The sequence below is a fragment of the Hyla sarda genome, chromosome 9, assembly GCF_029499605.1.
Source record: "Hyla sarda isolate aHylSar1 chromosome 9, aHylSar1.hap1, whole genome shotgun sequence".
Lineage (NCBI taxonomy): Eukaryota > Metazoa > Chordata > Amphibia > Anura > Hylidae > Hyla > Hyla sarda.
The window spans coordinates 51,033,670-51,045,460 of NC_079197.1; the positions used below are offsets into that span (position 1 = coordinate 51,033,670).

The window sequence follows — 11,791 nt, forward strand, 5'->3', positions numbered from 1 at the left end:
ATTGAGGGGCCATGGCCATGACCTCATAAGCCTCTGCCCCCTTCGCCAGTCATTTGGCACAGAGTGAAGTTCACACCGTGCAACGGATGTCTGGGGTGCCGCAGCCAAGATCACTGGGGTCCCCAGCGGCGGGACCCCCGTGATAAGATGTCCAGCGGTGTTGTACCCCTTTAGGGGCTGGTTCTGCAGGACTCCTGCTAATGGGAACTGCGTTCCTGCTTTGGAAAAAGTGCAGGAACTCCGTTCCAATGAGTTCCTGCAGGACTTGAGCCCTGATCCCATTGACTTGAATGTGGTCCATGGGGTGTCCAGTATTTTAGAGGAGTTGAGGCGAGAAAAAATATCGGACATGCAGTATTTTTTTTATCCGCTCAACTCCGTTGAGTGACAGAGCTCCCTTTGGTGGCAGTGTGAACCTAGCCTTAGCCTAATCATACACTTCTCCTCTGCACTGGGTTAGACCAGTGTTTCCCAACCAGAGTGCCTCCAGCTGTTTCAAAACTTCAACTACCGGCATGCTGGGAGTTGTAGTGTTATATAGTTACATAGTTAGTATGGTTGAAAAAAGACATACGTCCATCAAGTCCAACAAGGGAATTGAAGTGAAGGGTGTAAGGGGATAAGGAAAAGGGATGTAGTTTTATAATTCTGCATAAGCATTAATGTTATTTTGTTCCAGGAATGTATCTAACCCTGTTTTAAAGCTGTTAATTGTTCCTGCTGGGACCAGTTCCTGAGGTAGACCGTTCCATAAAATCCCAGTGCTCACGTTAAAGAAGGCGTGTCGCCCCTTTAGACTAAACCTTTTCTTCTCCAGACGGAGGGAGTGCCCCCTCGTCCTTTGGGGGGGTTTAACCTGGAACAGTTTTTCTCCATATTTTTTGTATGGGCCATTTATATACTTATATACATTTATCATATCCCCCTTAAACGTCTCTTCTCAAGACTAAACAATTGTAACTCCTTTAATCGCTCCTCATAGCTAAGATGTTCCATGCCCCATATTAGTTTAGTCGCGCGTCTCTGCACCCTTTCCAACTCCGCAGTGTCCCTTTTATGAACAGGTGACCAAAACTGAATAGCATATTCCAGGTGAGGCTGTACCAATGCTTTATAAAGGGGTAGTATTATGTCCCTGTCCCTTGAGTCCATGCCTCTTTTTATACATGACAATATCCTGCTGGCTTTGGAAGCAGCAGCCTGACATTGCATGCTATTCTGTAGTCTGTGATCTACAAGTACACCCAGATCCTTCTCTACCAGTGACTCAGCCAGTTTAATCCCCCCTAAGACATACGACGCATGCAGGTTATTAGTACCCAGATGCATAACTTTACATTTATCTACATTGAACCTCATTTGCCAAGTGGATGCCCAGACACTTAGTCTATCCAAGTCATCTTGTAACTTATGCACATCCTCTATAGACTGTACCGTGCTACAAAGCTTGGTGTCATCTGCAAAGATAGAAACAGAGCTGTTAATACCATCCTCTATATCATTGATAAATAAATTAAACAACAGCGGGCCCAGTACTGAACCTTGGGGTACACCACTAATTACCGGGGACCAATCAGAGTACGAATCATTGACCACCACTCTCTGGGTACGATCCATGAGCCAGTGTTCAATCCAGTTACAAACTAAAGTTTCCAAGCCCAAGGACCTTAACTTACCTGTCAGATCTCTGTGAGGGACAGTATCAAACGCTTTGGCAAAATCCAGAAACACTATATCCACAGCCATTCCTCTGTCAAGGCTTCTACTCACCTCTTCATAAATGCAAATTAGATTGGTTTGACAACTTTTATCCATAGTAAACCCATGCTGGCTATCACTTATAATATTATTATCCTCTATGTATTCCTGTATGTAATCCCTTATAAGTCCTTCAAACAATTTACCCGTAATGCACGTTAGACTTACCGGTCTATAATTGCCTGGCGAAGACCTAGAGCCCTTCTTGAAGATTGGTACCACATTAGCCTTGCGCCAGTCCCTTGGCACAATACCAGACACCAGAGAATCTCTAAATATCATGAACAAGGGTACAGATATTACTAAACGTACCTCTCTAAGAACTCTTGGGTGTAGTCCATCTGGCCCTGGAGATTTGCTTACATTTATATCACTTAACTTACCTTGTACCATCTCTACATTAAGCCAGTTCAGTACATTACATGATGTGTTACCAGCACTGACCTGTCCAATGTCAGCTCCTTCTTCCATAGTATATACAGAACTAAAGAACCCATTCAGTAGCTCCGCCTTCTCTTGATCGTGTTCCACAGCCGGAGACACTCTGGTTGGGAAACACTGACTTTGTGTGACCTCAGGACTCACCCGGTCATAGTACATACAGTAATAGGGCTGAGTTCACACCTGTGTCACATGTATCATTTATTTTGTAGGATCTGACTGGGCTAAGAAATTGGGGAAACCTGCTAAATAAATGGAAACCAGACAGACCTCAATGAATCTGCAGAATTATCCGTAGTGTGAACGGAGCCTTAAAGGTAACGTCTCTGGTTATATAAGCCCTCACAGTGCCTAGCAGTAGGGCTCAGCATTTGGAGGTATTGTCCTCTGATACCAGACTTCCAGCGATCAGGCTTGATTAACTCCCTGATATCCCCGCAGGAAAGGGGATAAGTTAATTTTGCCAAATTTTTCCTTAAAATTTTTTATGATAGAGAAAACCTATGGACACTGCACCAAAACACTGTATTCTTCTGTTACCAGGTACTAGGGATGGATTATATACAGGCCAGACAAATTCCTTTTAGGGTTCTCCCACAGCATTTCAATTGGGGTAAGATCTTAACCTTCACTGGGCCTTTGCAACACCTTAAAGGGGTACTCCGGAGGAAAACTTTATTTATTTATTTATTTTAAATCAACTGGTTCCTAGAAAGTTAAATAGATTTGTAAATTACTTCTATTAAAAAATCTTAATCCTTCCAGTACTTATTAGCTGCTGAATTCTACAGAGGAAATTATTTTCTTTTTTGGAACACAGTGCTCTCTGCTGACACCTCTGTCCTTTTTAGGAACTGTCCAGAGCAGCATATGTTTACTATGTGGATTTTTTCCTACTCTGGACAGTTCTTAAAATGGACAGATATGTCAGCAGAGAGCACTGTGCTCGTGATTCAGCAGAGAGCTCTGTGTTCCAAAAATAAAAGAATTTCCTCTGTAGTATTCAGCAGCTAATATGTACTGGAAGGATTAAGATTTTTTTAATAGAAGTGATTTACAAATCTGTTTAATTTTCTGGCTCCAGTTAATTAAAAAAAAAAGTTTTCCACCAGAGTACCCCTTTAATTCCTTTATTTTTCAGGGATTCTGTTGCGAGATGGCCTTATATTCTCTAGTGAATCGCACAAACCTCTGTGTGATAGCAATTAATACCCTGATGCCACTAGGTACCAGGATGGAATCCTCAGATCCATTTTTAGACCTTATGCTAATGCCGTGGGCCTGGGTTTTTCCTAGTGTAGTAGAATGCCTGGCCTCGTTTTGCCACAATGCGTAGGAAGTTACGGCATGATGAAGACATTGATGTCATTGACCGTCCTCAAATTCCCCAGATTTGAATTCAAATCAGAACCTCTGGGACATTATGCTTCAATGCATTAGTGCCACCAAGTACCACAGACTGTTCAGGAGCATATTGATGCCCTAATCCAAAAACACCTGACACCCGATCTAAATCAGCTGGACATACACAAAGCTCTTGGAGAGAAATGGAATATAATTGCTCTTTGCTGACACCTCTGTCCATGTCAGGAACTGTCCAGAGCAGGAGAGGTTTGCTATGGGAATTTGCTCTTCCTCTGGACAGTTCCTGAAATGGAGGTGTCAGCAGAGAGCACTGTGATCAGACAGAAAAGAACTTCAAAAAGAAAAGAACTTCCTCTGTAGTATACATCAGCTGATAAATACTGGAAGTATTAAGATTTTTAAATAGAAGTATATACAAATCTGGCTAACTTTTTGGCACCAGCTGATTTAAAAAAAAAAACTGTTTTCCACCGGAGTACCCCTTTAATCTCATTGCAATTTTTTTTTCTGAGCCACTACTACTGCACACAGGCACCCATCTCCTGCCATCACTGCAGCACCTACTACTCCTGCTGCTGATACTACAACTACATCCACAAAGCAACATTTATAGCTTTATCTTTTAGTTTTACTGCATCATTTTTTACATATGCGGTGTCCCGGTACAGTATCCTATCCGGTACCTGCGTATGTGGGTCCCCTTAGCCAGAGTCCCTATGACGTCAGGGTCCCCATTGTCTAGTTCACCCCTGGTCACCTCTCATCTAGATAGTTATTGAGCTAATGGTTTATTTAGGATGCATGTAAATATGATTGTATAAATAGTTAATTACCTGTATGCAGCGTGACAGGACCTGTGGGTCACGTGATCAGGAAAACTCTATGGTTTTTGGTTTAGGATCTTTGGAGGTCCCTGTGATGTATTCTACCCATCACTCCTTGTAACGGTGACAGTTACTGGGACCAATCCAAAACGGCCCTGCCCCTGCCCATATAAGGGAGCGGTGGCCATTGCTCTTTCTCTTTGCTCCTGCGCTCCTGCCGAGGAAGGATCTATACAACTATCTCCCGCAGTGAGTTAGGCCCGAGCCTTGCGGCAACGGCTAATCGATTCTAAATTGAGAGTGTATCAATCCCTAAGCACTCTGCATGATCACCGGACCTTATCTACCCCCTAAATCCGGACGGATCTGCAAATATTACCCTAAATTCAGAAACTGTATCTAAAAGTCAAGGTCCGCAACAACTCTCAGTCATCGCACTATATAGAGACTGTATTCCTGATACTGTTATTGTGCATTGGATGTACCGCAAGCCTTTCAGTAAAGTTTGTTCAAGTACCTTGTGGACCTTCAGTCATTTTGTATATGCACCTATCGTTACTGGGAAGGGCAGCGATAGGCTGGAGAATTACCTCAGCATACTAGCCCTCAACCTGGCATCACAAACTTTAGGGTTAACATTAACCCCTAACTTACCGAAAAAACACCCCAACTACCATACTCCCCCCAAGGGCTACCACACATAGGTCAGCACTACAATACAAATATAGTCAGATTGCTTGGCGCTGGTGCTTTTTTGGTAAGCAGTCTTTGAAATGTATTCACAAGTCTATGATACCATTGTGGCCCCTATGCCAGGCATTGCCTTGATGTCTCGCCTTCCTGGGCCCCTCAAGGCTATTAAGAGGGGACTGCTACAGCATCTTTTAACTGCGGCCAGGACGGTAATATCACTGCAATAGAAATCCACAGTGACAGCTGCTTTCTATGAGTGGTCTGTGGAACCATACATTATATGAAATCCCTCATGGTCGAGGAGCCTAGGTGGCCCAAAAAGGCTCTACAGACTTGGTGCATTCACAGGTCAGTCCCTCCGTTTGCACAGTGGCTGCCTTGATTTGGTCCCCAAGATAGTGACCATGGTGAAGATCTACTTCTACCTCCTTGGAGGACTCCCTTCCCTTATCATTGCCTCTCCCTTACCCCTTCTCTCCCCATCTCCTTACCTGTTCTTTTTCTTTCTTGTACCCCTGTCTGGACTAGCTTATTGTACAAAGCTTAATTATGATTGCTCCATGATACTGTTAGGGGTTAGGTTACCTCCTTTTTACCTTATTTGTTCTCTGTTTTATGAATCTTGTCTCATCCGCTCCTCATCCGCGCCTGCTTGCTCTTTTGATATGAGCATACAGCCACTTACCCTGTGGATAGTTGAATGGAGTACTTCGAATGAGATTGCTGTCTAGTAAACACAAGATGAATTAATTGTTTTTAAGTTTTATTAATCCAGCGGTATAAAGTGTTTTCCTTGTGCTATGCAAGTTTTAAATCAGTATGTGGCCTATGAGCGGTCTACAGTACCCTGAAAGATAATTATCATTGATAGATTATTATTAAGTTTAGAAAACCAGACAGCTGGGGGTAGTGACCTGATAACTATGTATAAATATATCAGAGGACAGTAACAGAGATGTCCCCATGATCTATTTATACCCAGGACTGAATCTATAACAAGGGGGCATCCTCTATGACTAGATGAAAGAAGGTTTCTACACCAGCACAGGCTTACTGTAAAAGCAGGAAGACTACACTCTCTCCTAGAGGAAGTGTTCATGGGGAACTCAATAAAAAAGTTGAAAAGGTGTCTGGATGTATTTTTAGAGAGTAATAACATTACAGGTTATAGTAAGTACCGTAGATTCTGGAGAAGGGCCATTGATGTGCAGTATATTGGCTTCTAGCACATGTTTTCTTTTGCCTTTCCCTGAAGCAACACTGCAGGGTGATTGGCTGAAATGGATGAACAATTTTCTTCTGCTTTGCCAGCTATATTGCTAAGTTGTTTTTACACTTTTTGGATTTTTTTTCTCTGTTCCTCTCACACCTATAAATTTAAAAAACAACTGTGAAAATTTTAGCACTGCAGGTTTTACACTATCCACTAGATGTCAGACATTTACACATATGAGCAAGAACACCATGCTCTTCAGTTTTGCTGCTTAACGTGAACAATGAAAGAATCAAAATACCAATATGTTACAATACCGGAACCCCCCCTTGTAATAGGGCCTCCCGATGCGTAACATTTACCTTTTGGGCCCCAGTGAAAAATATGCAATAGGGTCCCATGTGTACCATTTGCCATTTATAATCAGAGCTGCCATCAAAGATTTTGGGGCCTCTTATGCAGCCCTCTTCCCCATAGCCCACCCTCAAAACGGTCCCCAGGGCCACCCGCTATCTTGCCGTTTGTCTATGAAAAAAATATTTTAAAAACACAGGACAAGAAAAACAATTCCTTCACCTTACATATTACCATGATACTGTTACTGAACAAATCCTGTATACTAAGACCAATATTACCAATAATACCAGTATACAAGGAGGAATATTATCTTCATATGTATTACCATCATACTGTTACTGACCAAATCCTGTATACTGAGACCAATATTACCAATAATACCAGTATACAGAGAACAATATTATCATCATACACATTACCATCATACTGTTACTGACCATATCCGGTATACTAAGACCAATATTACCAATAATGATACCAGTATACAAGAGAGAATAATACCACCACACCATGACCATTACCACCACATAGTGACTGTAAAAAAAACAAAACAAACAAACAGTGAACATCCCCCCCATACAAAGCCCATAAAGTGGTGAACCCAGCTCTACACAGGTGTTTCAGACCGTATAAATACACAGTGCAGTTACATCTACTGGCTCACGGGAGGCGTCTTCTTGGGGTCGTTATCTTTTCCTTTTTTCTCTGCTTTGCTCAGACCACCATTAATTCATTTTTAAACCATGACTCGTCCCCACCGAATCTGCCAGACAACAAACATATTGGCACCACACTTTTTCAGCACATTCCCCACCTGTTCCCTACTGTCAGTAATGCCCCCAGTAGGTAGGTAGTAGGTAATGCCCCCCCCCAGTAATGCTCCCAGGTAGGTAATTATCCCAGTATGTAGGTTGTAGGCAATGTCTCAGTAGGTAGTACGCAATACCCCCAGTAGGTAGTGACCCCAGGTAAGTAATGTCCCCAGTAGATAGTGCCCCCAGTGGATAGTGCCTCCAGTAGGTAGTTTCCTCAGGTAGGTAATGCCCCCTGTAGATAGTGCGCCCAGGTAGTTAATGCCCTCAGATAGGTAATGCTCTCAGTAGATATTGTGCCAGGTAGGTTACGCCCCCAGTAGGTAGTGCAAGCTTTGCGGGTGACAGGCCACCTTTCTGGCCAGGCCCAGCGTCTAAGTAGCCTGAAGGTAAATCGAACAAAGATGTTGGCAGCGGTAGACCTACTCTCAGGCCTGGGTCGTAAGGCAGTGCCTGGGTGCTCGACCTGTCAGTTTTCCCCTGGATATAAGATAGATATACAGTACAGACCAAAAGTTTGGACACACCTTGTCATACAAAGAGTTTTCTTTATTTTCATGACTATGAAAATTATAGATTCACACTGAAGGCATCAAAACTATGAATTAACACATGTGGAATTATAGACACAAGAAAAAAGTGTGAAACAACTGAAAATATGTCATATTCTAGGTGGAAAGTGTCCCCAAGTGCAGTCACAAAAACCAGTAAGAGCTACAAAGAAACTGGCTTAGGCTGGGTCCACACTACGTTTTGTCCCACACGGGAGCGCATACGGCAGGAGGGAGCTAAAAGCTTGCGCTCCCGTATGTAACCGTATGCGCTCCCGTATGTCATTCATTTCAATGAGCCGACCGGAGTGAAACGTTCGGTCCGGTCGGCTCATTTTTGCGCCGTATGCGCTTTTACAACCGGACCTAAAACCCTGGTCAACCACGGTTTTAGGTCCGGTTGTAAAAGCGCATACGGCGCAAAAATGAGCCGACCGGACCGAACGTTTCACTCCGGTCGGCTCATTGAAATGAATGACATACGGGAGCGCATACGGTTACATACGGGAGCGCGAGCTTTTAGCTCCCCCCTGCCGTATGCGCTCCCGTATGGGACAAAACGTAGTGTGGACCCAGTCTTACATGCGGACCGCCTCAGGAAAGGAAGACCAGGAGTCACCTCTGCTGTGGAAGATAAGTTCATCCGAGTCACCAGCCTCAAAAATCGCAGGTTAACAGCAGCTCAGAATAGAGACCAGGTCAATGCCACACAGAGTTATAGCAGCAGACACATCTCTAGAACAACTGTTAAGAGGATACTGTGTGAATCAGGCCTTCATCGTAGAATATCTGCTAGGAAACCACTGCTAAGGACAGGCAACAAGCAGAAGAGACTTGTTTGGGCTAAAGAACACAAGGATTGGACATTAGACCAGTGGAAATCTGTGCTTTGGTCTGATGAGTCCAAATTTGAGATCTTTGATTTCAACCACCGTGTCTTTGTGCGACGCAGAAAAGGTGAACGGATGGACTCTACTGGTTCCCAACGTGAAGCATGGAGGAGGAGGTGTGATGGTGTGTGTGTGTGGGGGGGGGGGGGGGGGGCTTTGCTGGTTACACTGTTGGGGATTTATTCAAAATTGAAGGCATACTGAACCAGCATGGCTACCACAGCATCTTGCAGCGGCATGCTATTCCATCCAGTTTGCGTTTAGTTGGCCCATCATTTATTTTTCAACAGGAATGGCTGTTGAAAATGGCTATTTGACCAAGAAGGAGAGTGATGGGTTGCTGAGCCAGATGACCTGGCCTCCACAGTCACCAGACCTAAACCCAATGAAGGCAAAAGGGCCAACAAGTGCTAAGCATCTCTGGGAACTCCTTCAAGACTGTTGGAAGACCATTTCAGGTGACTACCTCTTGAAGCTCATCAAGAGAATGCCAAGAGTGTGCAAAGCAGTAATCAAAGCAAAAGGTGGCTACTTTGGAGAACCTAGAATATTTCACACTTTTTTGTTATGTCTATAATTCCACATGTTAATTCATAGTTTTGATGCCTTCAGTGTGAATCTACAATTTTCATAGTCATGAAAATAAAGAAAACTCTTTGAATGAGAAGGTGTGTCCAAACTTTTGGTCTGTACTGTATATGAAATACATAGATAGAAGAAAGATATGAGATATGTGTATATAAATATTTTTATATATATATATATATATATATATATATATATATATATGAGATAGATAGATAGATACATATGAGATAGATAGATAGATAGATAGATAGATAGATAGATACCAAAAAGCTTCAGACAAAGCGGTTTATTATCCCATGTTTAGATACAACGTTTCAACAGTATCACGCCGTGTTTCTCAAGCATAGTGCAGTGGGTACTGGTGTTACAATTTATCAGGTGAACAATTAACAAAGTAATAAAAATCAATTTATGGCAAAACAATCAAAAATCATGTTAACTAGTGAGTATAAAACATATATATTGTGGCAAGATACGTATTAATATTGATTCAGACCCTCAGAAATATAAGTTATGTTTGTTGATTTAGTGACATCATATCTTCAGTAACACTGACAGTGAACGTCACGGGACAAGCGCACGTCATGCGCTCAATCCCCAGACATGAGCAGTGTCCAGCATTTCCACTTAGGAAACCGCACATGCGAAGATCCCATGTGGAGTCCGGGAAGCCATCTCAATGCAGGGCAAAGTCAATTACATGCTATAACATCCATAATACATGCACACAATATAACAACCTGTAATGCAATATATACCCTATGGGCTTAACTATACATGCATATGCAATAATGTGATATAAGTAGTATCAATGTGTATAAGAAAGTATATGTGCACTATAGAGATATAGGGGGAGATTTATCAAAACCTGTCCAGAGGAAAAGTTGCTGAGTTGCCCATAGCAACCAATCAGATCGCTTCTTTCATTTTTCAGAGGCCTTTACAAAAGTGAAAGAAGCGATCTGATTGGTTGCTATGGGCAACTCAGCAACTTTTCCTCTGGACATGTTTTCATAATTCTCCCCTATACAGTGCATATTGATGGTAAACATATATGTTATGTATATATTTAAAAATATAAAAGAATAAATGAAAAAATGTGTGTACAACAAAGATATACTGACAAGTTGATTAAAATGATTCTGACTGCCCATCAATATATAGAGTAGTCCAGTGGTGAACCCAGTGGTGAACAACTTATCCCCTATCCTAAGGATAGGGGATAAGTTTGAGATCGCGGGGAGTCCGACCGCTGGGGCCCCCTGCGATCTCCTGTACGGAGCCCCCACAGCCCGCGGGAAGGGGGCGAGTTGACCTTCCCACAAAGCAGGGGCCGACACGCCCTCTCAGTACAACTCTATGGCAGAGCCGAAGCGCTGCCTTCTGCAATCTCCGGCTCTGCCATAGAGATGTATTGAGGGGGCGTGTCTGCCGCTATCTGGCCGGAGAGCCTGGCCCCCGTACAGAGAGATCGCAGGGGGCCCCAACGGTCGGACCCCCACGATCTCAAACTTATCCCCTATCCTTAGGATAGGGGATACGTTTTTCACCACTGGACTACCCCTTTAATACTTATATATTTATATGCCATTTCTAATATTGAAAAAATATATTTGTTACCTACTCTTAACCTATATCCAGCTATTTGCTTGCAACTAAGATAGAGACCTCAGAGTGACGCCCGGAGGTCCAAGAGGAGTCGTCAGAAGACAAAACATTTGAGGAAGATACAGATTGTATGGAAGGACAACGATCTGGGTTTTTTCCAGTTCTGAGTGAGAGAGCCGCATAAATGAACTTTGGCTAAGAAAGAAATGGATGCTAAATATGCTAATATATACAGAGATAAAGCTCAACTAACCAATCAAAATGTAACATGCTGATTTTGACGTCATAACTAACCACCCTTTTTTGTCAAATGTAACTAAATGTACTTCCTTGATTAAAGCAGAACTCTCTCTGAGAACTCTCGGATAGCAATTGGGAACTATCTGAGCTTCTTGCTGAGAGAGTTTTTATACCAACATCCTGTCTGGTGTATATCTCTTTATGTTGACACTCAGCTATATACAGCAGCAGTCACTCACAGCAGTCACTCACAATGCCTCACCTCAAGCCATCCTTGACAGTACTACGTATATATTTTGTAGGCATATATGTGCATAATAAAAATTGTGCTTAACCTGTTAATGACCATGGATGTCTATACTCGTCCAATGGCCGTTAACGGTGTATGACTCGGGCTCCTGACTTGAGCCCACGTCATACCAGCCAGCCCCCAGCTGATTCAGAGCTGGGG

The 11,791-nt window shown here is 42.9% G+C and overlaps 1 long non-coding RNA gene across 1 annotated transcript in view; it reads left to right on the forward strand.

The window, feature by feature from the left end:
- The window catches only part of LOC130291069 (uncharacterized), a 14,086-nt gene extending 2,656 nt beyond the window's left edge, over positions 1-11,430 (forward strand). Inside the window, exons 2-3 of the long non-coding RNA XR_008847786.1 lie at positions 2,412-2,516; positions 11,134-11,430. This is a non-coding gene — a long non-coding RNA (uncharacterized LOC130291069). The remainder of the gene's footprint in view (positions 1-2,411; positions 2,517-11,133) is intronic.
- The last annotated feature ends 361 nt before the right edge of the window (positions 11,431-11,791 follow it).